The 16,822-nt window shown below is 38.0% G+C and overlaps 1 long non-coding RNA gene across 2 annotated transcripts; it reads right to left on the minus strand.

Moving 5' to 3' along the window:
* Positions 1–11,376: 11,376 nt before the first annotated feature.
* On the minus strand, positions 11,377–16,486 carry LOC137250437 (uncharacterized). 2 transcript variants are annotated; one of them, XR_010952949.1, is made up of 3 exons: positions 16,472–16,486; positions 14,456–14,715; positions 11,377–11,743 (listed from the first exon to the last, which is right to left on the minus strand). It is a non-coding gene; the product is annotated as an uncharacterized lncRNA (long non-coding RNA). The 2 variants fall into 2 exon arrangements; XR_010952948.1 differs by lacking the exon at positions 16,472–16,486 and having other exon boundaries at positions 14,456–15,107.
* Between the last annotated feature and the right edge of the window lie 336 nt (positions 16,487–16,822).

A 16,822-nucleotide genomic window follows, 5' to 3' on the forward strand; every position in this document is an offset into this window, starting at 1 on the left:
CACACATTCAAGGTAGCGAGCATACTTACTACAAATGATTTGAGTAATGAGTAAATTTAGTTGCATGAATATGTTGATTGTGTATGTGTTAGCACAAACTGATATGTTTGCTACTATAACGGTTTCTAAAATACATCTCGCTCTACTATTTTTCGAAAATCAGAGAAAAGTTTGTATTTCGATATGTTTCAAATGGCATGCGCGCAGGATTTCTGCGCTAATGGGTACATATGAGAAAGTTCATATTAGGGTGGTTCGAAAAAAAATTTTGTCCAAATTCTATCCTCTGAAATGTTTCAATTTGATGTAAAAATAAAACCCTCACCAAAGTTTGGTCCTATTACTCCACCCTAAGTGGTACCCGAAAAACGGATTTCCCGCCGGGTTTTAAGGTCTTGTACAGGCTTCAAACAATTTGTATGATTTTTTTCTCTAATCATATCATTTATAAACACTCTTTAATATATTGAGATCTTAATTACGATCTTTGTCCAAAAGTCGTGGCCATTTGAAGTTGTGTTCTTTGACGAAATTGTGTAAACAGTTATTTCACACTTAAAAAGTGTATTGAAATGATAAAGCATAAATTCACATAGCCATAACTAAAACAATATAATAATAACATAAATTCGTAATTAAGGTCGCAATACATTAAGAGTGTTTTCAAATGATATGATTAGAAAAAAATCATAAAAACTTTTTGTAACCTGTACAAGACCTCAAAACTAGGCAAAACGGCACATAAAAGATTTTCGTAAAAAGTTGAGTAAATTCAAGTTTGGAAAAAAAATAGTTGTTCCCATGTTAACGAAATGGGAAAATAAAATAAAAATATCGTACCCTGTAGAGTGGAGTTATAGGACCCATCTTTGGTGAGGGTTTTTTGTTTTTAATAAAATAGAAACATTTGAGAGGATGGAAATTGAAAAGTTGTTTTTCTCGGCACACCCTAAAGCACATATGTACATACATATGTACCCGTTATCAGAAATCCTGCGCGCAAGCGGGAAAATACAAATACGAAATATGCACAAACTTTTCTCTGATTTTCGAAAGAAAGAAGACCGACATGTATTTCATAAACCGTTATAGTTGCGAACATCATCAACACAAAAACAATCAACATATTGATGCAACTAAATTTAGGCATTACTTAAATCATTGTATGCGCGGTAACATGTACATTGTACATGTGTACATATGTATGTATGCATGTATGTTCATACGTGTTTTCGCGAAGCGTCTGCTGGCTTCAGACTTAAGGGCCCATTACTGATACTTAGCATAAGCTTGACTTGACTTGGCGTAAACTTGGCAATTTAGCACCGATTATACTCCACTTAGAGCATACACTCTGGCATCATAATCAATAAGTGTCAATCTGTATGTCAAAATGAAATGGAAACAAATAAATGGCATCTCAAAATGTAAACGTCACTTAGAACTTACATAGAAAATCAAAATTCAACAGACTTCTACTCACTGATTTTCGAAAGTTATAATTTATATTTATTAGGGTCGGCAAAATATAAAATTTAATTTTTCCTCTTGGTATAGTGAAAATATTTTTCAGGCCAACGAAACATTTAGGCAATCAATAAGGTATAAATTATTGTAGTCGTTAGGGAGCTGTACGTCGTGTTGTCAAGAAGTGTCTGCTGGCTTGAGTCTTAAGCTAGCAGACACTCCCGTTTCTCTGAACCGGACGCAGCTTTAAATTTTTTTTGCGGTACTAAATTGCCAATAAATGTAATATCAATTATCCAAGTCGTTCGGAAGTCGTAGGTCGTGTTTTCACGAAGTGTCTGCTGGCTTGAGTCTTAAGCTAGCAGACACTCCCGTTTCTCGGAACCGGACGCAGCTTTAAATTTTTTTTTGCGGTACTAAATTGCCAATAAATGTAATATCAATTATCCAAGTCGTTCGGAAGTCGTGTGTCGTGTTTTCACGAAGTGTCTGCTGGCTTGAGTCTTAAACTAGCAGACACTCCCGTTTCTCGGAACCGGACGCAGCTTTAAATTTTTTTTTGCGGTATTAAATTGGCAATAAATGAGGTATAAATTATTTAATATATAATATTGTTGTTTTCTATAGTGTGTCTGCCACCTTAATAGGACCAATAGTCCATACGTGAAAATATTCTAAAATGATCAGCTTATTATAACTTTCATGAAAATAAAATGGTATATTAATTTTGTCACGAATCTCAAAATTGCAAGTCATTAAAGGAAAATAAAAACACCCACCAATAAGTATAAGGAAATGATCAGGATGAAGAGCTGAGTTGATTTAGTCATGTCCGTCTGTCCGTCTGTCTGTTTGTATGCCAACAAGCTCCTCAAGTTTTAAGATATCTTGATAAAATTTGGTGAACGGGTATATTTAGGTGTCCGATTAGACTTTTGTCGGAACCGGCCAAATCGCATCACTATAACATATATCCCCCATACAACCGATTTTTCAGAAAAAATGATCTTTGTCATATCTTCCTCAATTTATCAGATTGAAGCTTCAAACTTCCCAAATTTTACGCATAGGGCAGTCATTATTATCTGCAAAAATTGTATAGATCGGTGGTGCAATTTTGCAGTTGTTTTGAAAAAAGGTAACGTTTTACAAGACGGTTCACCAACTAATTTTTAACAAAAATTTTCAAAGTTGGTATCAAAAGACACGTTTCGACCTCCGATTTTAGAATCCGAAAACAAATATTAAAAATTTAATTTCTGCATATCATTTCGGTTCAAATTTTATGTGGTTGTTGTATTTTGCCAGATTTTTTGTACACACTAATGCAGAAAGGCGTTGGACCCACCCAGGGTTATTTTTACAAATCGCCAACGCAGAAAGTTGTTCTGCCCAAAAAAACTATAGATTGGACCCTCGGACCCTCTTGGGCCATTTTGTGGGTTTTTGTAAATATTTTTCCACAGAAATAAAGTTTTTAATTTCCGCTTTCGAATCCTAAAAACGGAGATCGAAACACGTTTTTTGATACCACCTTTGATAACAGTTAGATGGTGCGTGGTCTCATAAAACGTTACCGAAAAAAAAAACAAAAAATTTAAAGTCGGTAGTTAAACCTTTTTTAATCAAATAATAATCAACAATTTTGTACACATTTATAGAAAAAACAACGTTTAAACGAAGGATTACATTGAATAACTTTTGACAATATGGAGCGACATTCCGAAGTTGGACGAGGCTGGCCGCAGTTCGGTTGCAGTCAAAATAGGTGAAATTATGCGAACGTAAGCCCCATTGATACTAATCACTACTCCCGGGAATCCTGTTTCGAGTAAAATACAATTTTTGCTGTTTGGGTTTTAATCCACTTCGCACAAATATGCTCCTCAATAATATCTAAAACCAAGCCAACACCAAAATCATTTCTACGGCATTTTTGACAGCTGCCGTCAGAAAGGAGTCGGAGTATGGCGCATAATTTTAAAATGGGGGTAAAGCCTTCCCTCGAACGCATTTGCGGAAATGGTTCTTAATTGTGTTTAATAATGAAAATCTGCAAAAGAACTTCATTTGAAGCTCATCATTTGTCTTACTTGGTTCTTGGTAGTTCCAATGGATTGGAATGATCACGTGAACGTTTTTCGCGACATATCAATCGCCTACATTTTCGCTATTATAAAATGGATTTCATATTGTATCCGTTTTGCTTTTAATAACAAAATTACTTTTGCAAATGCTTAAATTTCCGCCACAAATTAATCAGCTGTTCATTTATCTGTCAAATCATCACGTTCTTAGGTTGGCAACATCAACTCAACTTCAACTGAAATAAGTTGTAATTCGTAATACCAAACAGGAGTTGATTCGTCTTAAATTACTGCCATCAAAGCCGTAATTCGATAAAATAATACTTCGACTTCAAGGCGTCTGATTATTGGATTACAAGCAAGCAAAGAAATTACACTGGATCACAAATCCCAACTTTTTTTCTGCACCAGAGACGCAATTATGAAATTCCTATGTAAAATCACTCCCTGATTCCGAAAATCAAGGTTATTCTTGATTCTATGGTAAAGTTTTCGAGATATTTACGAATTACCGTTTTTGAAAAAAAAATGGGTCCACTTAATCTTATATAACTCAAGAACGAATAGAGCCATTCCAAAACGCTTTGAAGCTTTTAAAAGGTAAAAATAAAATTTGCTATAAACTGTGCATACAACACTTTTTGCTAGGCCCTGCAGATTTAAAGATATCGAACAATCATTACGGATTTTTTCAATTTTTTTTTGTAAGAATATAAAAAAAATTTTTACTTTGCGAGGAAGGATCTCGAAAACTTTTTATTTTTTTGCAGATTTTTTTCCCCTCTAAGCTCTATTTTATTACAAAAAAAATAAGCTTTCATTCAACAAAATTGATGGACTAATACAAAAGTTATAAGCAGTCAAGTAAATATACCCATTTATTACTTAAGTTCCCTGCTGTTATATATGTGTGTTAGTATTCGTATATCAGTTAGTTAGCAGGTGGATTATCGAAGGGTTATCAGATACAAAAAACTGTTAGTGTAGTTCTCTCAAACCCAGGTACATTTCCAGCCAGAGCATATTTTTAAAGCAGGTACTGTTTTCTTTGTAGAACTAAGGAACCTTTTTGCCTAGGTAGGCTTGAATTTTTATTTGATCTAAGTATAAATAATAGTACATGCGCCTTGTTCCTTCATAATATCTGCAAGGCTCGCCGGAAAACAAAAGAAACTCTTTGCCACAAGCACAACTCAATGATTGGATAAGGGATTTGTAATTGTCAAAGGAAAAGGCCGAACTACACGCCTCTTGTATGCAACAATTTAAATTTGTTTCATCCGATGTTAAGGTAACATATTATAGAAGTCGTCACGAACAATTTTCCAAGTACTATACGAAGGAGGACAGTGTTTGTTACTGCAAAAACATTGCTGATCTATTCAAACAGTTTGGTGAACCATATGATTCAAAAGAGTGGCGATTGTTCATAGACGGCAATCAATTAAGTGTAAAGGCCGTATTATTGCATATTGGCAACCAAAAGCCATCTATCCCGATCGCGCATGCAGTAAATACGAAGGAAACGTATGGGATAATGCAAAAATTGCTCAAATCAATCAAATACGAAGAACATGATTGGAAAATATGTGCCCATCTTAAAGTCGTTGGAATGCTATGTGGTCTACAAAGTGGATACACAAAATAGTGTTGCTTTCTATGCAAATGGGATAGCCGAGCTCATCAAGCCCACTACATCATAAAGGATTGGCCAGAATATATAGAATATATGAGAATATATAGCCCTAAATATGAATTCATCGCCTAATTCCGAACATACAGGAACGAAAAAAATGTAAACAAAAAATTTGTTCTGAATTGAAAGATAAATCCAGCCTTAGAAAATTATATACTAATGTGTCACTTATGTATTTATCTAATATACTTTTTTATATTCTTTCAGGAATAAATATGTCTTTAAAAATTCATTTTCTACACTCCCGTTTAAATTTTTTCCCGCAAAATCTTGGCGACGAAAGTGACGAGCATGGCGAAAAGTTTCACCAGCAAATGAAAATGATTGAAAGTCGGTATCATGGATTCTGGGATGTCGCTATTATAGGTGACTACTGTTGGTTTCTCATAGAAGAAACCGATCCTAATCTAAATAAGCGTCAAAAAAAGACACATAACTTTTTCAATTATAAAATAAGATCATAGAGTTAAGACAGAATCTTATGTACATATGCTATTATTTGTAGGGAACTTAAGTTTTACTATATGGATATATTTATTTGAATGCTTATAACTTTTGTATTAGTTCATCGATTTTGTTGGGTGAAAGCTTATTTTTCTTTTGTCATAAAACAAAGCTTAAAGCGAAAAAAAAGTGTGCAAGGTGTGTTGTATGCATAGTTTATAGCAAATTGTATTACCTTTTAAAAGCTTTAAACCGTTTTGGAATTCCTCAATTCGGAATTGAGATATATATGACTAAGTGGACCCAAATTTTTTTTTTGTTTTTTTTTTTTTTTTTTTGAAAAAAGGGTTATTCGTAAATATCTCAAACACGTTACCATAGAATTAAAAATAGCCTTGATTTCCGGAATCAGGGAGTGATTTTACATAGGTATTTCATAATGGCGTCTCTGGCGCATTTCGGCTGTAAACCAGTGTTATAAAAACAAATAAAAACAGATAATTTAATAATATATGGAGTGAAAAAGAAAGAAAAGTATGTGTGTGTGTATACAGGAATGTACTATTCACATGCGTGAAATATTCACAAATGTTGTCAAAGCGATGAAAGCCCATACCATTACTTTCAATTTTAGCCAATAGTTATTTATCGTAATTCAGCAACTGACAATTTTATTTATAAACTCTTTAAAGTTCTTATGCAAACCAAACCAACACACGACAATACATACTTTCATACGAATTTCGTTTTGAAATCACACAACCGCGAAAGAAATCCACAGGTACAAAGTTCTTACGCTTAATGATAAGTGGCTTACATTCATCCAGCTTTAATTTACTCCTTTGCTTGAATACTTTAAGCTGCATGCCTTTTACGCGTATTTTATTTTGTTCATTATTTAGTATTGTGTATTTGGGATATCCCTTTACATATTACCCTCATGCTAAACTCACTGCCTGTGTAAGTATACTTTTTATTTTCTTCTTTTTTATTTGGATCCGAACAAAGCGAACGAGCTAAATATTTACCGGTTTAGGAAGGAAATTATTATATAAAAGTACAGCAGCGCACAGAAAAATAGCAGCGGCGTTTTTTTTTTTAATTTCGTCAGCTAATTCTTTTTCATATTTAGCTGAGCAAAGTTTACAGTTTATATTAACTTTGTTGACATAACGGTTGGTTGTAATGGCATACACTAATCGAGATAGATATAAACTTCCATATATCAAAATGATCAGTGTGAAAATAAAATTAATGTAGCCATATCTGTGCGTCCCTCGGTCTGTGTGTGCACACGATAACCACGATAGTCACGCCCGTTTTTATATACACAAATACAATTTTGGAAAACACCAAAAACCTAACCATGCGTAGGTTGGTATCGGCCACTTCTGAAAAATACAAATTTTGAAATACTAATGGCCACAAATCGAAAACATTTTGAGCTGCCATCACAAGTGCTCTCCAACAATTATCTCTTTGATGGATAGGGTACTTTGGGATATACATACCTGGGCATCTAATGTCTTGTTTACTAAGATGTATAAGGTCCCGAATTGGACCGGGTTAGTCTAGAAGGGGTGACCATGCAGCAAAAACCTTCCACAAAATATTTTGTAATCATTCTAAACAGTTAGTTGTCGTGGAAGCTCAACAAGAGAAGAAGGCCTTGAAGGCACTGTATGCATGTAAAATAATGCTAGGGTGTACGTGGGGCTTATCACCCTGTCTCTCTCTCACTGTTCACTTTATAGTGAATATAAAGCCTATCCTATACTATGGAGTCCTTATTTGGTGGACAGCCACGCAAAAAGGAGCTATTTCACACAATTTGAGGGTCTATGCAGGCTATCAATGCTTAGCAATACGGAAGCCTTGAAAACAACCCCAACGGCTGCACTGTATGCCATTCTGCACATTTCATCTGTAGACTTCGGGGTAGCTCGAGCGCAGATCAAGTAGCCTTAGTAGTATAGCGTCATCAATTACTGATTTCGCATCTGCTTCATGGTTGGTTCTGGATGGTTGGCGCAAGGGTGCTCAAATGGCGGACAAGGGATACACTTGTAAACGGATGTTTCCAAATAAGTGAAAGAAGAAGGGTATTGCGCTAAATCGGACATAACTAGATCCTATAAACCGCCAGATCACGTTAGTGTTTTTCAGACGGAAGTAGTAGCCGTAACCAAAGCAGCACTTAAGGTAACAATCTCGCATAGTATTGAAGGCCAGAGGTGCACATGATCGACCAAGCGGGCAAGGCGTGAACCCAAGTGAGTGGCTGTAAAGTGTCGATGATCATGTGTAGCTCTTACAACCTTAGACTAACAAAGTTAATCATATCATTACAAAGACAGGGCTGTAGACACATGACAGGTATTCTGACTGTCTTTAAATTAGGCGTGGGCAGTGATAGCAGATGTAGAAAGTGCGCGTTGGAGGAGGAAATGATTGAGCATGTTTTGTGATCGTGTACTGCGCTTTTCACGCTAAGGCTACAGCTATTACGAGTGATACAGCTGTCAGCTCTAGAAGCAGCAAGTGACATAGGTCCGAGAAGTCTTCTAGTATTTGCCAAAAGGACGGAGTCATTTTATAATATTGGTCTTGGTTTTTGATAAGGTTTTTCAGTTTGTTCGTTCAACAAACTTGTGGTAACACTACATTCACTCTATATGAGGTCCTCACGGACCGGTCAGTTAAACCTAACATAACCTGTCATCAGAGAACTTGGTGAAGTGATTAACTTGACAGCGTGAAAATATTAGCGAAATCGGTAAAGGGCCCAGCCCACATTAATAAAAAAGATGTTTAAAGGAATCTTAGGCGAATGTAATAGGCAATATCTTTGCGAAAACTGCTTTACTTTTGAAATACACTCATAATGAAAAAGTAAATAAGTAAATGCTTAGAAATGGGCTTAGCTCCGCCCACTTCTCACCAAGGCTGTTGTTTCGCGAGCCATAACTCGAAGATCAGTGGATGTAAATAAATAAAAAAATGAAAGGCGCGATAACCTCCAAAGAGATTTAATACCGAGCTTCTCTTCAAATTTGCGTCGTGCTCCTTTTAGTTTTTTCCTACAAATTGGCGGGACGGGCCTACTTGTTTTATGCCGACCCCGAACGGCATCTGCAAGGCAGATGAGTTTTCACTGAGGCTTTTCATGGCAGAAATACACTCGGAGTGCTTGCCAAATACTGCCGAGGTGTGATGGTAGCGTGCTCCGCCTACCACACCGTATGCCCAGGGTTCACACCCCAGGCAAAGCAACATCAAAATTTTAGAAATAAGGTTTTTCAATTAGAAGAAAATTTTTCTAAGCGGGGTCGCCCCACGGCAGTGTTTGGCAAGCGCTCCGGGTGTATTTCTGCCATGAAGAGCCTCAGTGAAAACTCATCTGCCTTGCAGATGCCGTTCGGGGTCGGCATATAAAGTGTAGGTAGTTAGATCTCTTCGGAGATTATCGCGCCTTACATTTATTTATTTTCCAGTATAATCCAATAAACATATGAGCTTAATTTATTCCCAATCGGTAAAAGCATTTAAGCACTATGGGGAGCTTTCTAAGTACTAATAAATAAGTATGTGTCAGAAACAAGTTTTACCTCAGCCGTCATTTTCCACAATGTTGCCAAATGTATCTATCGTCTACCCCCTGAGGATCGACTCTAACGCGCACACCTACACCTCCACACTCATATACATTTATCTGCATATTGTAGATCTGTCTGTCTGTCTTGATAACTGTCGTCATGATGATGGCACAACGCCGAAACCGGTTTGTCTCAAAACCAAATTTGACAAGGGATGACGGAAAATCGTTCCAATATACATCATTTATCCACCCTGTCGGAAAATCAACCAAACAAGATAAGACTGTCGTCATACTTTATCAAATTAAATGGCAAAAGCTAAAGCCAATTACCACCCACATAGCGTAATGACGGCGAGAAATAAATATACATAAATTTAGTAATAACGTTTAGCGTAACTACATGACGGTCTAACGATTTAGTGATATGTAAAGCAATGTTACATAATGACAGAGTGCATAGAGACATACATACATATATACATACATATGCATACATAAAGGGTGACGCGTAACTTGTGGTAAACCATTCGTTTGCGGTAAGAGATCCAATTGGTATATGAAATATAGCAAGTAAGATTTGAATTCACGGTTGTTATGGCGGTGACTTTGCGGCTGTCGCTACGTGTCCATTCAACATCTCAATGTACTCATCTTCGCTTGTGTACTTTAAACAAGCCAATTATAGATGATTTGAAACACAGCTTCTCTTAACCACGATTAACTTAGCACCTTACCTGATCCAAATTCAATACTGACGCACGGCAATGGTTATATGTAGTTGTGCCCACCGCTGGATCAAATAAGAAAAGATTCAAAACGTAAGTTGTTGAGTTTGCTTTCTTTGATTTCCCAACACTTTCTTAATTGAAGTTACGTGGTTAACGAAGGAACGGCAATACATATATGTGCCTCATACTTGTCGTATACATATGCATACCTTATATTTGTTGAATCTTTATTGATTTCTTCTTCAACAGGGTTGTGCCCGTGTCAGTGTCTTTCAAACGTTTGCCATGGTCGTCAACAGTAAAGGGTTGTCTTTTTATATGAGGCTTGTTTTTTCCTTTCATTGGATTGTGATCTGACGTGGCCGGTCCCAAGCACGGCGCACAACCCGCTCAGCGGGTATGAAAATATTATAGGCACGTTTATATGTAAAGCGAGCCGCTTGATCCAAGATAGGCGCCCGCTTGCAGCCGCACCTCGTGGTGGACAGAGCTGCCGATAAAAGCTATTCCAACTAGCCCTTAAACAGAGTATGCAAGCGTGGCCTAGCCAGGTTGTCGCTTTTGAACGGTTAGAAAGAATTAAATTTGGGAATTGGATTCTTATAACTGGCAGTAATGCGCATCTGTTGATATCCCTTTCGACAATATGGGATCAATTTTCGACACGAACAATAAACGGCCTAGAAAGTCTTTAATGAGTAGAAAACATAGTAACGCGCCGATATTCTTGACATTCGGCGGCAGTGTATATCTCTACTATGCTGAGTCAAGCTATATAAAGCCATTTAAAAATAAAAACAAACCAATGGTACGACAATACATACTTATCTACATACATATGCATATACGTGAAGTATATTTATTTGTTTTTGGGACACGTAATATCAGCATATGGAAAATTCAGTGTCTTCACGGCTTCCCGCAGTGCACCTGAAATTGTTCCAAATTGGGGCTGAATTAGTCTAGCAATGACTCCGAGAAGAATGCAGAAGTCACACGTGGAAACAGAAGCGGGCGTTAGAAGCAGCAAAACATTCAAATCAGACTGCGATGCGTCTTTCAAGTTTGACATGATGATAAACTAACGCTATTGATTCTCGGTGTTTGTTGTGATACTGATCACAGTCCTTATCAAAGTTAGTTTAAAGTCGTAAGTTGATATATTTTCTGTGCACCACCCTCAACTTCCGTTGCGCTTTATTCCATCAGGCAACTTTAGCTAAGCCGAGGGGTTCTCGAGTAGGCGCTTACTCCGAAGTACAACCTGGCCCATTCCTCTCTCTCTCACTCTTTCACCGCCACACTTGATTTTTATCTGCTAAAAAATCTTATTTCCGAAAAAAGTATTGCCACTCATTTTATTTCAAGCAAATTTATATTTTATTATAATTGCATAAGACATTTTTCTGGGCTGTTCAAATAAAATATAAATTATGCCACAGGACTTGCTTAGCTCATGGACTTACGCTCGTTTTGTCGGCCCCTTAGTGCGGATTTCTCACAAGACGTTTTATAAGCCGTCGCACACGCTCATTACCAAGTACTTTTCGAACAGTTGTTTTGAATTTTTTATAAATTGAACGAATTTTGTTTTTGAGTTCTGTATCGTTTAGTTTTCTCCGTATCATAACCTCAAAACTGTCATGTGGCATTGTTGCCAATTCTGCACTTATTTCTTCTTCCGTATCCTCACCACTTGTCATTTCAATGATAATGAGAAAAGCTGAAAAATAGCAAAATGTTCAAAAATACTAATTATAAACGTCATAGAGTTCGCATCTTCTGCTTCTTAATTGGTGCCTTGCCATCAACCTGAAATTGATCAAGTTTAGTAAGCTAAAGCGTATAAAGAGAGTTTGTGAGTGTATTAAAAACTAAGACAACTCTTTGCTTCACCCGAAAAATTTACCAAACTCAATATTTTCAATCCGATCCGACGCAGGTGAGTCTAATGGTTTTTATACAGCTCTACCATTGGAATCAAACTGTTCTTTGCACAGTCCGCAAAAAGGGAATATAAGATCCTGTCGAGTGTTTTGTGCAAAAGATTGAAGACCACCGTGAATCGGCTGAATAAACCTCTCAGTGCGGCTTTAGACCTGGTAAACCTACCAACGACCAGATTTACACTGTGCGCCAATAAAAAAGCAGACCTTAATTGCTCTGGAACAATGTGCTCTAAAAGCCTGAATTACTGGCGTATGCTAGCGACATCGGCCTGAACACCCGCGCCTAAGTTCTGCTTACTCCAAACTGGGAACAGAAGCGGAAGAGATGATTTTGGTGGTGAATGACGGCAAAACGAAATACCTACTCTCATCTAACAAAGAGTCATCCCACATGCGCTTGGCAACCACGCCAATGTTGGTGGACATAATTTTTATATAGTAAAATACTTCGTTTATTTAAATGGGTATCCCCAAAAGAGAGACATAAACCAGCACATCAGGCAGCTTGTGTATAAACACAAAGACAAAGTCAGACGGCAGACCAAAAGATGCGCACACAAGCACAAAAACAGCGCGTTCCAAAAAGGTTGAAAATGCCATCGGTCATGCAAAAGTATCTAAAGCAGTAGCCCGAGATGGCGTAGCCATGACGATGCTTAAAAAACTTGGCAAAGAGAAATTTAAATATCTAGCGCATATCTTCATCCTGTCTTTGTCCTCCTTCCTCATCCTTGCTATTAAATCATGGGATACCAGCCAAGAATCTCATCATCCAAAACCTCTCCTATAGCCAGTAGCCAAGAAGCTTGAAGCCATTCTGCTTCCCCATTTGACTGCAGACTTGCGTCTTGCAAATCATCAGTATGGCTTTCGAAAACTGCCACTGCGCTAAATACCATCAACATAAAGATAAATTGCGGACTAGACGTATCAATAGCTTTTGGCACAGTCAATAACGGCACGCTACTGCAAGACTTGCAAGGGTTCTCCCTTCCTCCAAGTGTCAAAAAGCGGATGGCAAATTATCTACCTGGTCGCCAGGAAAGGGTGGAATTCAGGAACGTAAGATATAAACTCAGAAGAATTAAACAAACGGTACCACAGGGTGGTGTCATATCCCCGCTTTTGTTTAACTTCTACATATCAAGGCTTACTCTGCCACCAGAAGGAATCACCATTGTAGCCTACGTTGAAGACTGCACGATAATGGCCTCTAGGCCCGGCATACCCATCGAGAAGGTATGTAATAAAATAAACAGCTATTTCCCTGATCTCTCCAGTTATTTCGCCCGACAAAGATAGGCATTTGAAAGTTAAAGTCCACTCCCGGCAAACGAAAATCATGCTCTATAGAAAAGTTCTAGATAGAAAAGTTTTTTGAAAGATTTATGGGCCTCTACACGACGGCGATGGCGAGTATAGAAGAATATTTAATGACGAGCTGTACGAGATTAATGTAGTCATCATTACAGCCTCGTGAACTAAAACACAGCGGTGACAATAGCTAGATCCCCCAGCGGGTTAGGGGGTTAAAATATACCCGCGGTAGGCATGCCTGTCGTAAGAGGCGATTAAAATTCCAAATAGATTCAAGGGGTTGTGTAGCGCAACCCTTTCAGGTTGCCAGCGCAATTATAGCTTCTCCAAACCCAGCTGTCAACCTCACCTATCCGTGGGGAATCCTGTTTCATTGACAACCGAGGCTATGGCGACCCCGAGCTTCTCATGGATCTAGGGGGTGGGAGGGTGGTATGGCCTAGAAGGTCTCATTTGGTCATTAAAAAACCGTTCCCAAGATGGTCGGGCTTGGTACCGGAACGTACCGGATCTGCATCCGGCAAAGGACCATCAACATCAATAACACTGCCCAAGGGGGGTGTCCTTATCGCTACAACAACAACACTGGCTAGATCAAGTTGTGCAAATGAAAGATGCTGTTCTGGCTAAAAAAGTATTCTTATCTGTACCCGCCTATGAAATCAGAGGAAACGGACGGTCTCCACTCCGCTGGAAAGAAGAGCTGGAAAACGATTTAAATTCGCTTTGTGTGGCCAATTGGCGCTAGTTAACGCAACGAAGAATCGACTGGCTTGCCATAATAGTTAGACGGCCATAACCGTTTCAAAAAAATTAAAATTAGTAATTTAGTCTCGAGCTCAACTTGAATCAAATTTTTTTGCATTTGAGTTCTACAAAAGCCGGAACTTTGTCAGTCAAGAGGAAGTAAGTTCAGGTTTAAGATATTAATCTTGTTGCTGATGACTGTCAGTAAAGTATTTACGAGAAACACAATGACACCATAGGTCTAGGCCTATTCGTTGAGGCTCTTCACTCTGTTATTCGAAGTTCTGCTGTCCTCTTTTGAGTGCAGGCGGAAAAAGATTTAACTTAGTTGAACCCCCCTCTATAAGTCTTGGAACGTAGCTTGGGAAAAAGTTTGCCGACATTTTGTAAATTTTTTTTATAAACTAAAGTACACCACTTACCACAAACTACCAGTGCCAATTCTAAGCCTTTGAACTTCATATTGGAAAAACTTGAAACGCGATTATTAGTAAAACTTCTTATGCAACAACACCCAGCGGCTCACAATTTGTAGTGAAAATGCTGTTTTTAGCGGTTTAAAAGCAAATATTTTACAGATCAGACCACTTAGATAATGCGGTTAAATGCTTAAACAATAAAAAGGTTTCATTTGTTGTTTTTGCTTTCTTCGTAGAATACGTGTTGTTACATGATTAGGTATCTATAATAAAAATTATTTTGTTGTTATATAAGCTTAAAATAAATAGGCATCTAAATTCCAAGCAACGTAGTCGACAAATTCGAAATAAAAAAATGTTCGTCTCACCCTCTCCTTCTACCTCTCTTCGTCATCGTATGCTTCTTAGCTAAACGCCCTTTGGCTCTTTACTCCTTCCATACCCTCATTCAACTTTCTCACTCTTCACAATTCGAACACAATAGTTGGCTCACAGTGCGAACCGCCTGTTAAAATTACATTACAGTGAACCCCTACAAAAATTACTCGATGGTTTTGTTGTTGTAGCAGTGCTTCGCCCCATCCAATAGGTGCGACCGATCACAAAATGTCATCAATATCCTCTAACGGGAATCCAAGAAAACTTGCTGTTTCAACAGGGGTGGACCATAATGAGAGGGGTGTTTGAGGCGTTGGTTCCACAATATAATTGAGGAGATGATTGGTGTCATGTGGGGACACATTGCAAGCAGGACATACATTTTGTATGTCGGGGTTGATTCTGGATAGGTAAGAGTTTAACCTGTTACAGTACCCAGACCGAAGTAGAGCTAGAGTGACACGCGTTTCCCTAGGGAAAGTGCGTTCCTCTTCTGCGAGTTATGGGTATTTTTATTTGAGTACCGGATTTGCCGGGCAATTCCTGAAATAGAGGTCCGACGCCTGTTTGTGGATATCACTGGGGACCTGCTTGTGCTTTTTTACTTCATACCACTGTGTTCTCAGGAGCCGTATTTCCTCACAATGCTTACGGAGACGACAGCTTAAGCCCCTGGGCGGTATAGCCTCATCAGTCGGATGTCTGTTGGGATGCCCAGGTTTCTGGCTATTCAACAGAAACTGTTTGGTTAGCATTTCATTTCTCTCGCTAATGGGGAGTACTCTCGCCTCATTATGTATATGGTGTTCTGGGGATATAAGAAGACAGCCCGTAGCGGTTCTCAGTGCAGTATTTTGGCAGGCCTGTATTTTCTTGCAATGAGTAACCTTTACACTTGTGACCATATCGGAGTCGCGTAGCATTCAATCGGCCAGCCAATTGCTTTGTAGTAGTGATGAGCGTTTATTTATCTTTACCCCAAGTGTTGCCGGCAAGAGACTTGAGATGAGGCCCCTTTTTTGTTACTCTTTCCAAAGTACTTTTAATGCCATAAATCGAACAAAAATCTCCCAATCCTAACGAAATTTGGCATAAACATTTTTTTCATAACTACAACTGTTAAACTGCATTTCTACTCGTTGAAGCTCATTAGTGGTAGCCTCTGTATCCTTTTTGCTTTTTTTGAACGAAAATAAGTTCAGATTAGAACCATATATGCGACCCGGTCTATTGAAAGGTGGCTTATGACTCAAAAAAGAAATTGCGAGAAACAGCTGTTAAAGATAAACAATGCATTTCTTCAGTTTCTTAGTAGTAGTAATATTTTTTGAGTCATAAGCCACCTTTTCATAGACCGGGTGACATATGTATTAATGCGCAGCCTTATAACACTATTAATCACACAAAGCAAACAACAACAGCGTTTGATGTGCACAGCTGGGTATGCAACGTTCGGTTTCATCCGAACTTAGACTTTGTTACTTGTTTTTATGATTAGTTTGACAGTTCCATATTTATCTTCCGAATGAAAATAATTTTCGATACGTGGACGTCTGCGACGATGCGTTTCACTGAATATGTTACCCATACGCCATGGTAGCCCGTAACTACATACATAGTTGCACCGATAGTCATTCATACGTGAAAAGATTGTGACGAATATTGGTGACACTGCGTGATGCTTACATCGCTGATCTGATACTAGGTAAGTGGAGCCACAGCAACAATAAAGCAAGCTGACACACTTGTTACAATATTCTAAAATGATCAGCTTATTATACCTTTCATGAAAATAAAATGGTATATTAATTTTGTCACGAATCTAAAATTTGTAAGTCCTTAAAGGAAAATAGATAGACCCACCAATAAGTATACCGAAATGATCAGGATGAAGAGCTGAGTTGATTTAGCCATGTCCGCCTGTCCGTCTGTCTGTTTGTATGCCAACTAGGACCTCAATTTTTAACATATCTTGATAAAATTTGGTGAGCG

The sequence above is a fragment of the Eurosta solidaginis genome, chromosome 4, assembly GCF_040869045.1.
Source record: "Eurosta solidaginis isolate ZX-2024a chromosome 4, ASM4086904v1, whole genome shotgun sequence".
NCBI lineage: Eukaryota > Metazoa > Arthropoda > Insecta > Diptera > Tephritidae > Eurosta > Eurosta solidaginis.